Source organism: Idiotropiscis lumnitzeri, unplaced genomic scaffold (genome assembly GCF_059441095.1).
Source record: "Idiotropiscis lumnitzeri isolate Australia: NSW breed Sydney's pygmy pipehorse unplaced genomic scaffold, RoL_Ilum_1.0 HiC_scaffold_29, whole genome shotgun sequence".
NCBI classification, from domain to species: domain Eukaryota; kingdom Metazoa; phylum Chordata; class Actinopteri; order Syngnathiformes; family Syngnathidae; genus Idiotropiscis; species Idiotropiscis lumnitzeri.
In genome coordinates this window covers 284,144-296,729 of record NW_028283567.1, presented here as the reverse complement: position 1 = coordinate 296,729, position 12,586 = coordinate 284,144, and positions in this window count along the sequence as shown.

Genomic DNA, 12,586 nt, shown 5'->3' with positions numbered 1-12,586 from the left:
ATTACCAGTTGCCAGGATGGCAGAGCGGTCTAAGGCGTTGCGTTCAGGTCGCAGTCACCCCAGGAGGCGTGGGTTCGAATCCCGCCTCAGACAGAGCCCATTGAAAGTACCAAGCAATATCAAAGCAAACACAGTAAAGAGGGCATTACCAGCTGCCAGGATGGAAAAGCGGTCTAAGGCGTTGCGTTCAGGTCGCAGTCTCCCCAGGAGGCGTGGGTTCGAATCCCGCCTCAGACAGAGCCCATTGAAAGTACCAAGCAAGAACAAAGCAAACACAGTCATGAGAGCATTACGAGGTGCCAGGATGGCAGAGCGGTCTAAGGCGTTGCGTTCAGGTCGCAGTCTCTCCAGGAGGCGTGGGTTCGAATCCCGCCTCAGACAGAGCCCATTGAAATTACCAAGCAATAACAAAGCAAACACAGTCACGAGAGCATTACCAGTTACCAGGATGGCAGAGCGGTCTAAGGCGTTGCGTTCAGGTCGCAGTCTCACCAGGAGGCGTGGGTTCGAATCCCGCCTCAGACAGAGCCCATTGAAAGTACCAACCAATATCAAAGCAAACACAATAAAGAGGGCATTACCAGCTGCCAGGATGGAAAAGCGGTCTAAGGCGTTGCGTTCAGGTCGCAGTTTTCCCAGGAGGCGTGGGTTCGAATCCCGCCTCAGACAGAGCCCATTGAAAGTACCAAGCAAGAACCAAGCAAACACAGTCAAGAGAGCATTACCAGCTCCCAGGATGGCAGAGCGGTCTAAGGCGTTGCGTTCATGTCGCAGTCTCCCCAGCAGGCGTGGGTTCGAATCCCGCCTCAGACAGAGCCCATTGAAAGTACCAAGCAAGAACAAAGCAAACACAGTCAAGAGAGCATTACCAGCTGCCAGGATGGCAGAGCGGTCTAAGGCGTTGCGTTCAGGTCGCAGTCTCCCCAGGAGGCGTGGGTTCGAATCCCGCCTCAGACAGAGCCCATTGTAGGTACCAAGCAAGAACAAAGCAAACACAGTAGAGAGAGCATTACCAGCTGCCAGGATGGCAGAGCGGTCTAAGGCTTTGCGTTCAGGTCGCAGTCACCCCAGGAGGCGTGGGTTCGAATCCCGCCTCCGACAGTGCCCATTGAAATTACCAAGCAAGAACAAATCAAACACATTCAAGAGAGCATTACCAGGTACCAGCGCGTCATCGGTACCTTTTCAAAGACACCACTCTGAATATCGATAAATGTAATATTATCCAAAAGGATTCAACAAAAAATCTCGGTGTTATATTTGACGCAACTATGTCTTTTCAAATGCACATTAAAAATATTACTCGAACTGCGTTTTTTCATCTGCGTAACATTGCTAAAATTCGCCCAATTCTATCAACGTGTGACGCGGAAATCTTAATCCATGCGTTTGTTACGTCTCGCCTCGACTATTGTAACGCTTTGCTCTCGGGTCTCCCCATGTCGAGTATTAAAAGTCTGCAGTTAGTTCAAAATGCAGCAGCCAGACTCTTAACTAAGACGAGAAAGTTTGATCATATTACCCCGATATTAGCCAATTTGCATTGGCTTCCGGTCCACTTGAGATGTGATTTTAAAGTTCTGCTACTTACTTTTAAAATATTGCACGGCTTAAAACCTTCTTATCTCGTTGACCTCGTGGTACCATATGTTCCGTCCCGAAACCTTCGCTCACAAAATGCTGGTCTTTTAGTGATCCCGCGAGCCAAAAAGAAGTCCGCAGGTTCTAGAGCGTTCTCTATTCGGGCACCAATGCTTTGGAATGCACTTCCCTCAGATATTAGAGGCGCCACCTCAGTAGAAATGTTCAAAACACTATTAAAGACGCATTTATACTCTTGTGCATTTAGCTGAAATATTTGTTGGCCTGTTTATGCCGCTTTTTTTTTCTTTTGTTTTCTTTTCTGCCCCCTTTTCCCCCGGCTGGGGGATTAGGTGACGGTGACTGAAGTGAAATATGGTTTATTAATGTTGTTTTACCACATAAATGCTGCATAATAACCATTTTATACCTATATACACGCGTTAGTAGATGTCTGTGTTTATGTGTTATGAGAATTTGCGCAGGCTGTGTCTATGTGTTGTGAGAATTTGCACAGGCTGCATCTATGTGTTATGAGAATTTGCACAGGCTGCATCTATGTGTTATGAGAATTTGCACAGGTTGTATCTATGTGTTATGAGAACGGGAATAATTGAAGAGAATTCGTACAGGGCCTAAGCACCAGGAATGTCTGACTCATGCGAAAAAGTACAGTCGATAACGAAAAGGGAGTGAGGATTGGCAAAGGCCAAAGTTGTGCGAAGGGCCATGCGAACCATCAAAGCGCACTCGAACGGGAGGGGATGGGGTGAAATATTGGCTATAAGAATGTGACGGAGGCAAAACGAAAGTAGAGTCGGCTGAGGGTTTTACGCGCGGACGCCCAGCATCGTATTTTTTGCTCGCATTACTGAGGACGCCGGGGCTCTCCGTCCTTCCAGCACACGGTAATGAGATTTATGTATTGCATGTAATCTATGAGCTGAAATACAATTGTTGCTTGCTTGCTTGCTTGTACACTTTATACTGTGGGTTAAATAAAATGTGCCGCTTGTTTAACGCAGTGAAGTGTTTGTTGTCCATGTAAGTCGCCGACGATCCGCGATCCTGAAGTTAATAATAAGTCATAGCAATTGATCATGAGTTGTGACTATTATATTATTTGATACTGTAATTGATTGTAAGCAGTGTCTACTCAAGGGCTCACGCTTGTCTGATTGGACATAACAGACAGCTTAACCCATTGTAGCCTGGCGATTGGGCATCAGTCTCGCTACTAGTCACTCTTATTGATGCTGTAATTGATCATAAGCAGTATCAGAATTGTTTCAAAACAGTGACCCACTAGGAAGTTTAAGGCATTGACCAACTGGGCATGCACCTGTTCCAGTGATGTCGTCTTCCTGCAGCGCGACATTTGATCAATTTATTTATATACTTTAGCATCTAATTTAATTATTTGTTGGCCTGTTTACTGCCGCTTCTTCTCTTTTCTGCCCCCTCCTTCCCCTGCTTGGGTATTAGGTGATGGGGACATGCTTTGAAGATTACGGCACTGACGAACCGGGAAGGGACCTGCTCTGCCGAAGTCGTCTTCATGCAGCGCCTTTTCTGATTTCCTTATATTTCAGCACTTCATTGAACTACTTGTTGGCCTGTTTGCTATTTCTGTTCTTTCTTTTCTGTTCCCAATTCCCCGAATTAGGTGATGGCGATTCACTTGGAAGTGGCTGTACTGAATTTACACCAACTGACCGGTACAAGATCGAAGGCTCATCTTCGGATATGCTGCCATGGATATTACGGCCCTGGATGAGGACCCACTCCACTGAAGTCATCTTCCTGCAGCACTTCATTCAATTGACTCTTATATTATCTCATCTATTATTGCATAGCATCATTGTATGTGTCAAATGTTGCCCAGTTGGCATCCATTGCAACCTGGTCATCCTGGAAGGGGGATTCCCCCATCTGTGGTCCCTTCTCAAGGTTTCTCACTTTTCCCCTAATGAGGTTTTGTGAGTTTTTCCTTGCCCTCCTGGGGGTTAAGATCGGGGATGTCGATTGTGGCTATGTAAAGCCCTTTGAGACTGTCTGTGATTAAGGGCTATACAAATAAAATTGACTTGACTTGACTCTAAGGCGTTGCGTTCAGGTCGCAGTCTCCCCAGGAGGCGTGGGTTCGAATCCCACCTCAGACAGAGCCCATCGAAAGTACCAAGCAAGAACAAAGCAAACACAGTCAAGAGAGCATTACCAGTTGCCAGGATGGCAGAGCGGTCTAAGGCGTTGCGTTCAGGTCGCAGTCACCCCAGGAGGCGTGGGTTCGAATCCCACCTCAGACAGAGCCCATCGAAAGTACCAAGCAAAAACAAAGCAAACACAGTCAAGAGAGCATTACCAGTTGCCAGGATGGCAGAGCGGTCTAAGGCGTTGCGTTCAGGTCGCAGTCTCCCCAGGAGGCGTGGGTTCGAATCCCGCCACAGACAGAGCCCATTGAAAGTACCAAGCTAGAACAAAGCAAACACAGTCAAGAGAGCATTACCAGTTGCCAGGATGGCAGAGCGGTCTAAGGCGTTTCGTTCAGGTCGCAGTCTCCCCAGGAGGCGTGGGTTCGAATCCCACCTCAGACATAGCCCATTGAAAGTACCAGGCAAGAACAAAGCAAACTCAGTAAAGAGAGCATTACCAGCTGCCAGGATGGCAGACCGGACTAAGGCGTTGCGTTCAGGTCGCAGTCACCCCAGGAGGCGTGGGTTCGAATCCCGCCTCAGACAGTGCCCATTGAAAGTACCAAGCAAGAACAAAGCAAACTCAGTAGAGAGCGCATTACCAGCTGCCAGGATGGCAGACCGGTCTAAGGCGTTGCGTTCAGGTCGCAGTCACCCCAGGAGGCGTGGGTTCGAATCCCGCCTCAGACAGTGCCCATTGAAAGTACCAAGCAAGAACAAAGCAAACACAGTCAAGAGAGCATTACCAGCTGCCAGGATGGCCGAGCGATCGAAGGCGTTGCGTTCAGGTCGCAGTAACCCCAGGAGGCGTGGGTGCGAATCCCGCCTCAGACAGAGCCCATTGAAACTACCGAGCAATAACAAAGCAAACACAGTCAATAGAGCATTACCAGATGCCAGGATAGCAGAGCGGACTAAGGCGTTGCGTTCAGGTCGCAGTCTCCCCAGGAGGCGTGGGTTCGAATCCCACCTCAGACAGAGCCCATCGAAAGTACCAAGCAAGAACAAAGCAAACACAGTCAAGAGAGCATTACCAGTTGCCAGGATGGCAGAGCGGTCTAAGGCGTTGCGTTCAGGTCGCAGTCTCCCAAGCAGGCGTGGGTTCGAATCCCACCTCAGACAGAGCCCATCGAAAGTACCAAGCTAGAACAAAGCAAACACAGTCAAGAGAGCATTACCAGTTGCCAGGATGGCAGAGCGGTCTAAGGCGTTGCGTTCAGGTCGCAGTCACCCCAGGAGGCGTGGGTTCGAATCCCGCCTCAGACAGAGCCAATTGAAAGTACCAAGCAAGAACAAAGCAAACACAGTCAAGAGAGCATTACCAGTTGCCAGGATGGCAGAGCGGTCTAAGGCGTTGCGTTCAGGTCGCAGTCACCCCAGGAGGCGTGGGTTCGAATCCCGCCTCAGACAGAGCCCATTGAAAGTACCAAGCAATATCAAAGCAAACACAGTAAAGAGGGCATTACCAGCTGCCAGGATGGAAAAGCGGTCTAAGGCGTTGCGTTCAGGTCGCAGTCTCCCCAGGAGGCGTGGGTTCGAATCCCGCCTCAGACAGAGCCCATTGAAAGTACCAAGCAAGAACAAAGCAAACACAGTCATGAGAGCATTACGAGGTGCCAGGATGGCAGAGCGGTCTAAGGCGTTGCGTTCAGGTCGCAGTCTCTCCAGGAGGCGTGGGTTCGAATCCCGCCTCAGACAGAGCCCATTGAAATTACCAAGCAATAACAAAGCAAACACAGTCACGAGAGCATTACCAGTTACCAGGATGGCAGAGCGGTCTAAGGCGTTGCGTTCAGGTCGCAGTCTCACCAGGAGGCGTGGGTTCGAATCCCGCCTCAGACAGAGCCCATTGAAAGTACCAACCAATATCAAAGCAAACACAATAAAGAGGGCATTACCAGCTGCCAGGATGGAAAAGCGGTCTAAGGCGTTGCGTTCAGGTCGCAGTTTTCCCAGGAGGCGTGGGTTCGAATCCCGCCTCAGACAGAGCCCATTGAAAGTACCAAGCAAGAACCAAGCAAACACAGTCAAGAGAGCATTACCAGCTCCCAGGATGGCAGAGCGGTCTAAGGCGTTGCGTTCAGGTCGCAGTCTCCCCAGCAGGCGTGGGTTCGAATCCCGCCTCAGACAGAGCCCATTGAAAGTACCAAGCAAGAACAAAGCAAACACAGTCAAGAGAGCATTACCAGCTGCCAGGATGGCAGAGCGGTCTAAGGCGTTGCGTTCAGGTCGCAGTCTCCCCAGGAGGCGTGGGTTCGAATCCCGCCTCAGACAGAGCCCATTGTAGGTACCAAGCAAGAACAAAGCAAACACAGTAGAGAGAGCATTACCAGCTGCCAGGATGGCAGAGCGGTCTAAGGCTTTGCGTTCAGGTCGCAGTCACCCCAGGAGGCGTGGGTTCGAATCCCGCCTCCGACAGTGCCCATTGAAATTACCAAGCAAGAACAAATCAAACACATTCAAGAGAGCATTACCAGGTACCAGCGCGTCATCGGTACCTTTTCAAAGACACCACTCTGAATATCGATAAATGTAATATTATCCAAAAGGATTCAACAAAAAATCTCGGTGTTATATTTGACGCAACTATGTCTTTTCAAATGCACATTAAAAATATTACTCGAACTGCGTTTTTTCATCTGCGTAACATTGCTAAAATTCGCCCAATTCTATCAACGTGTGACGCGGAAATCTTAATCCATGCGTTTGTTACGTCTCGCCTCGACTATTGTAACGCTTTGCTCTCGGGTCTCCCCATGTCGAGTATTAAAAGTCTGCAGTTAGTTCAAAATGCAGCAGCCAGACTCTTAACTAAGACGAGAAAGTTTGATCATATTACCCCGATATTAGCCAATTTGCATTGGCTTCCGGTCCACTTGAGATGTGATTTTAAAGTTCTGCTACTTACTTTTAAAATATTGCACGGCTTAAAACCTTCTTATCTCGTTGACCTCGTGGTACCATATGTTCCGTCCCGAAACCTTCGCTCACAAAATGCTGGTCTTTTAGTGATCCCGCGAGCCAAAAAGAAGTCCGCAGGTTCTAGAGCGTTCTCTATTCGGGCACCAATGCTTTGGAATGCACTTCCCTCAGATATTAGAGGCGCCACCTCAGTAGAAATGTTCAAAACACTATTAAAGACGCATTTATACTCTTGTGCATTTAGCTGAAATATTTGTTGGCCTGTTTATGCCGCTTTTTTTTTCTTTTGTTTTCTTTTCTGCCCCCTTTTCCCCCGGCTGGGGGATTAGGTGACGGTGACTGAAGTGAAATATGGTTTATTAATGTTGTTTTACCACATAAATGCTGCATAATAACCATTTTATACCTATATACACGCGTTAGTAGATGTCTGTGTTTATGTGTTATGAGAATTTGCGCAGGCTGTGTCTATGTGTTGTGAGAATTTGCACAGGCTGCATCTATGTGTTATGAGAATTTGCACAGGCTGCATCTATGTGTTATGAGAATTTGCACAGGTTGTATCTATGTGTTATGAGAACGGGAATAATTGAAGAGAATTCGTACAGGGCCTAAGCACCAGGAATGTCTGACTCATGCGAAAAAGTACAGTCGATAACGAAAAGGGAGTGAGGATTGGCAAAGGCCAAAGTTGTGCGAAGGGCCATGCGAACCATCAAAGCGCACTCGAACGGGAGGGGATGGGGTGAAATATTGGCTATAAGAATGTGACGGAGGCAAAACGAAAGTAGAGTCGGCTGAGGGTTTTACGCGCGGACGCCCAGCATCGTATTTTTTGCTCGCATTACTGAGGACGCCGGGGCTCTCCGTCCTTCCAGCACACGGTAATGAGATTTATGTATTGCATGTAATCTATGAGCTGAAATACAATTGTTGCTTGCTTGCTTGCTTGTACACTTTATACTGTGGGTTAAATAAAATGTGCCGCTTGTTTAACGCAGTGAAGTGTTTGTTGTCCATGTAAGTCGCCGACGATCCGCGATCCTGAAGTTAATAATAAGTCATAGCAATTGATCATGAGTTGTGACTATTATATTATTTGATACTGTAATTGATTGTAAGCAGTGTCTACTCAAGGGCTCACGCTTGTCTGATTGGACATAACAGACAGCTTAACCCATTGTAGCCTGGCGATTGGGCATCAGTCTTGCTACTAGTCACTCTTATTGATGCTGTAATTGATCATAAGCAGTATCAGAATTGTTTCAAAACAGTGACCCACTAGGAAGTTTAAGGCATTGACCAACTGGGCATGCACCTGTTCCAGTGATGTCGTCTTCCTGCAGCGCGACATTTGATCAATTTATTTATATACTTTAGCATCTAATTTAATTATTTGTTGGCCTGTTTACTGCCGCTTCTTCTCTTTTCTGCCCCCTCCTTCCCCTGCTTGGGTATTAGGTGATGGGGACATGCTTTGAAGATTACGGCACTGACGAACCGGGAAGGGACCTGCTCTGCCGAAGTCGTCTTCATGCAGCGCCTTTTCTGATTTCCTTATATTTCAGCACTTCATTGAACTACTTGTTGGCCTGTTTGCTATTTCTGTTCTTTCTTTTCTGTTCCCAATTCCCCGAATTAGGTGATGGCGATTCACTTGGAAGTGGCTGTACTGAATTTACACCAACTGACCGGTACAAGATCGAAGGCTCATCTTCGGATATGCTGCCATGGATATTACGGCCCTGGATGAGGACCCACTCCACTGAAGTCATCTTCCTGCAGCACTTCATTCAATTGACTCTTATATTATCTCATCTATTATTGCATAGCATCATTGTATGTGTCAAATGTTGCCCAGTTGGCATCCATTGCAACCTGGTCATCCTGGAAGGGGGATTCCCCCATCTGTGGTCCCTTCTCAAGGTTTCTCACTTTTCCCCTAATGAGGTTTTGTGAGTTTTTCCTTGCCCTCCTGGGGGTTAAGATCGGGGATGTCGATTGTGGCTATGTAAAGCCCTTTGAGACTGTCTGTGATTAAGGGCTATACAAATAAAATTGACTTGACTTGACTCTAAGGCGTTGCGTTCAGGTCGCAGTCTCCCCAGGAGGCGTGGGTTCGAATCCCACCTCAGACAGAGCCCATCGAAAGTACCAAGCAAGAACAAAGCAAACACAGTCAAGAGAGCATTACCAGTTGCCAGGATGGCAGAGCGGTCTAAGGCGTTGCGTTCAGGTCGCAGTCACCCCAGGAGGCGTGGGTTCGAATCCCACCTCAGACAGAGCCCATCGAAAGTACCAAGCAAAAACAAAGCAAACACAGTCAAGAGAGCATTACCAGTTGCCAGGATGGCAGAGCGGTCTAAGGCGTTGCGTTCAGGTCGCAGTCTCCCCAGGAGGCGTGGGTTCGAATCCCGCCACAGACAGAGCCCATTGAAAGTACCAAGCTAGAACAAAGCAAACACAGTCAAGAGAGCATTACCAGTTGCCAGGATGGCAGAGCGGTCTAAGGCGTTTCGTTCAGGTCGCAGTCTCCCCAGGAGGCGTGGGTTCGAATCCCACCTCAGACATAGCCCATTGAAAGTACCAGGCAAGAACAAAGCAAACTCAGTAAAGAGAGCATTACCAGCTGCCAGGATGGCAGACCGGACTAAGGCGTTGCGTTCAGGTCGCAGTCACCCCAGGAGGCGTGGGTTCGAATCCCGCCTCAGACAGTGCCCATTGAAAGTACCAAGCAAGAACAAAGCAAACTCAGTAGAGAGCGCATTACCAGCTGCCAGGATGGCAGACCGGTCTAAGGCGTTGCGTTCAGGTCGCAGTCACCCCAGGAGGCGTGGGTTCGAATCCCGCCTCAGACAGTGCCCATTGAAAGTACCAAGCAAGAACAAAGCAAACACAGTCAAGAGAGCATTACCAGCTGCCAGGATGGCAGAGCGATCGAAGGCGTTGCGTTCAGGTCGCAGTAACCCCAGGAGGCGTGGGTGCGAATCCCGCCTCAGACAGAGCCCATTGAAACTACCGAGCAATAACAAAGCAAACACAGTCAATAGAGCATTACCAGATGCCAGGATAGCAGAGCGGACTAAGGCGTTGCGTTCAGGTCGCAGTCTCCCCAGGAGGCGTGGGTTCGAATCCCACCTCAGACAGAGCCCATCGAAAGTACCAAGCAAGAACAAAGCAAACACAGTCAAGAGAGCATTACCAGTTGCCAGGATGGCAGAGCGGTCTAAGGCGTTGCGTTCAGGTCGCAGTCTCCCAAGCAGGCGTGGGTTCGAATCCCACCTCAGACAGAGCCCATCGAAAGTACCAAGCTAGAACAAAGCAAACACAGTCAAGAGAGCATTACCAGTTGCCAGGATGGCAGAGCGGTCTAAGGCGTTGCGTTCAGGTCGCAGTCACCCCAGGAGGCGTGGGTTCGAATCCCGCCTCAGACAGAGCCAATTGAAAGTACCAAGCAAGAACAAAGCAAACACAGTCAAGAGAGCATTACCAGTTGCCAGGATGGCAGAGCGGTCTAAGGCGTTGCGTTCACGTTGCAGTCACCCCAGGAGGCGTGGGTTCGAATCCCGCCTCAGACAGAGCCCATCGAAAGTACCAAGCAAGAACAAAGCAACCACATTCAAGAGAGCATTACCAGGTGCCAGGATGGCAGAGCGGACTAAGGCGTTGCGTTCAGGTCGCAGTCTCCCCAGGAGGCGTGGGTTCGAATCCCGCCTCAAACAGAACCCATCGAAAGTACCAAGCAAGAACAAATCAAACACATTCAAGAGAGCATTACCAGGTGCCAGGATGGCAGAGCGGTCTAAGGCGTTGCGATCAGGTCGCAGTCACCCCAGGAGGCGTGGGTTCGAATCCCACCTCAGACAGAGCCCATCGAAAGTACCAAGCAAGAACAAAGCAAACACAGTCAAGAGAGCATTACCAGCTGCCAGGATGGCAGAGCGGTCTAAGGCGTTGCGTTCAGGTCGCAGTCACCCCAGGAGGCGTGGGTTCGAATCCCACCTCTGACAGAGCCCATTAAAAGTACCGAGCAAGAACAAAGCAAACACATTCAAGAGAGCATTACCAGGTGCCAGGATGGCAGAGCGGTCTAAGGCGTTGCGTTCAGGTCGCAGTAACCCCAGGAGGCGTGGGTGCGAATCCCGCCTCAGACAGAGCCCATTGAAAGTACCAAGCTAGAACAAAGCAAACACAGTCAAGAGAGCATTACCAGTTGCCAGGATGGCAGAGCGGTCTAAGGCGTTGCGTTCAGGTCGCAGTCACCCCAGGAGGCGTGGGTTCGAATCCCGCCTCAGACAGAGCTCATTGAAAGTACCGAGCAAGAACAAAGCAAACACAGTCAATAGAGCATTACCAGATGCCAGGATAGCAGAGCGGTCTAAGGCGTTGCGTTCAGGTCGCAGTCTCCCCAGGAGGCGTGGGTTCGAATCCCGCCTCAAACAGAACCCATCGAAAGTACCAAGCAAGAACAAATCAAACACATTCAAGAGAGCATTACCAGGTGCCAGGATGGCAGAGCGGTCTAAGGCGTTGCGTTCAGGTCGCAGTCTCCCCAGGAGGCGTGGGTTCGAATCCCGCCTCAAACAGAGCCCATCGAAAGAACCAAGCAAGAACAAAGCAACCACATTCAAGAGAGCATTACCAGGTGCCAGGATGGCAGAGCGGTCTAAGGCGTTGCGTTCAGGTCGCAGTAACCCCAGGAGGCGTGGGTTCGAATCCCACCTCAGACATAGCCCATTGAAAGTACCATGAAAGAACAAAGCAAACTCAGTAAAGAGAGCATTACCAGCTGCCAGGATGGCAGACCGGTCTAAGGCGTTGCGTTCAGGTCGCAGTCACCCCAGGAGGCGTGGGTTCGAATCCCGCCTCAGACAGTGCCCATTGAAAGTACCAAGCAAGAACAAAGCAAACACAGTAGAGAGAGCATTACCAGCTGCCAGGATGGCAGAGCGGTCTAAGGCGTTGCGTTCAGGTCGCAGTCACCCCAGGAGGCGTGGGTTCGAATCCCGCCTCCGACAGTGCCCATTGAAAGTACCAAGCAAGAACAAAGCAAACACAGTCAAGAGAGCATTACCAGCTGCCAGGATGGCAGAGCGATCGAAGGCGTTGCGTTCAGGTCGCAGTAACCCCAGGAGGCGTGGGTGCGAATCCCGCCTCAGACAGAGCCCATTGAAACTACCGAGCAATAACAAAGCAAACACAGTCAATAGAGCATTACCAGATGCCAGGATAGCAGAGCGGACTAAGGCGTTGCGTTCAGGTCGCAGTCTCCCCAGGAGGCGTGGGTTCGAATCCCGCCTCAAACAGAACCCATCGAAAGTACCAAGCAAGAACAAATCAAACACATTCAAGAGAGCATTACCAGGTGCCAGGATGGCAGAGCGGTCTAAGGCGTTGCGATCAGGTCGCAGTCACCCCAGGAGGCGTGGGTTCGAATCCCACCTCAGACAGAGCCCATCGAAAGTACCAAGCAAGAACAAAGCAAACACAGTCAAGAGAGCATTACCAGTTGCCAGGATGGCAGAGCGGTCTAAGGCGTTGCGTTCAGGTCGCAGTCTCCCAAGCAGGCGTGGGTTCGAATCCCACCTCAGACAGAGCCCATCGAAAGTACCAAGCTAGAACAAAGCAAACACAGTCAAGAGAGCATTACCAGTTGCCAGGATGGCAGAGCGGTCTAAGGCGTTGCGTTCAGGTCGCAGTCACCCCAGGAGGCGTGGGTTCGAATCCCGCCTCAGACAGAGCCCATTGAAAGTACCAAGCAATATCAAAGCAAACACAGTAAAGAGGGCATTACCAGCTGCCAGGATGGAAAAGCGGTCTAAGGCGTTGCGTTCAGGTCGCAGTCTCCCCAGGAGGCGTGGGTTCGAATCCCGCCTCAGACAGAGCCCATT